Source organism: Gekko japonicus, unplaced genomic scaffold (assembly GCF_001447785.1).
Source record: "Gekko japonicus isolate JY-2015 unplaced genomic scaffold, Gekko_japonicus_V1.1 scaffold4773, whole genome shotgun sequence".
In the NCBI taxonomy this organism is placed as follows: domain Eukaryota; kingdom Metazoa; phylum Chordata; class Lepidosauria; order Squamata; family Gekkonidae; genus Gekko; species Gekko japonicus.
The window spans coordinates 15,839-17,117 of record NW_015165980.1 but is presented as its reverse complement, the minus strand read 5'-3'; positions in this window follow the sequence as shown (position 1 = coordinate 17,117).

The window sequence follows — 1,279 nt, the reverse complement described above, 5'->3', positions numbered from 1 at the left end:
TACATGGCCTTCCATGGAGACACAGGTCTCTGCAGGTCTCTCCTATAAAGACAGTGTGCTCTCTCTCTCTCCTTCTGTCCTCTCCCTCTCTGTACATGGCCTTCCATGGAGACACAGGTCTCCGCAGGTCTCTCCTATAAAGACAGTTTCCTCTTTCTCTCTCCCTCTGTCCTCTCCCTCTCTCTACATGGCCTTCCATGGAGACACAGGTCTCTGCAGGTCTCTCCTATAAAGACAGTGTCCTCTTTCTCTCTCCCTCTGTCCTCTCCCTCTCTGCACATGGCCTTCCACGGAGACACCCGTCTCTGCAGGTCTCTCCCAATGCCCTCGTACTCCCACACACGCGATGCCGGACAAGCTGGCCATTCGGGATAGGGAAAGTACTTTATGGATTAGACTTTTCTTATTCTTTTTGGTAGGTTTTTTTTTTGTATTTTTCTTATGTGCGTGTGTGCGTGGGTGTGCGCACACCTGGAAGCCATGGCGACCTCTGGTGACTGATCCCGACTAGGGGCCTGGAGGATATTCACAGAGGTGGCTGAGAGAAGACTGCCCCTGCCTCTGATATTCCTTGGAGGGCTCCCTTCCTTGGAGGGCTCCCTTGGAGAGCCAGTTTGGTGTAGTGGTTAAGTGTATGGACTCGAATCTGGGAGAACCGAGTTGGATTCCCCACTCCTCCACTCGCAGCTGTTGGATGACCTTGGGCCAGCCGTAGTTTTGATAAGAGCTGTCCTTGAAAAAGCAGTTTCTGTCAATAGCTCTCTCAGCCCCGCCTTCCTCACAGGGTGTCTGTTGTGGGGAGGGGAAGGGAAAGGAGTTTCTAAGCCGCTCTGAGACACTTTTGGGCAGTGAAGGGCAGGGTATAAATCCAATCTCTTCTTCTTCTTACTTGCCAGGGTTGACACTGCTTAACTTCCAAGATCTGACAAGAACGGGCTTGCCTGGGCTATTCTGGGTCTGGCCATTCTCTCTCTTCTCTCAACTGCAACCTGAACATGAACTGGACCTACTTCAAGAAATGTATGTTTACCTTTTTGGCAATACGCTTTTGGGCAGTGCTTTTTTTATGGAAAAAGCCCAGCAGGAACTCATTAGCATAGCAGGCCACACCCAACAGCAGAAATGTATTAGCATATTAGGTCACACCCCTGACAGCACAGCTCATTGGCATATTAGGCCACACCCCCATGTTACCAGAAGTGTGGTCATCCAGCCACACCCACCTTTTGCTTCTTATTCTGTTTACCTTGTTTGTTGTCAAAACCCAGGGCCTTTTTTT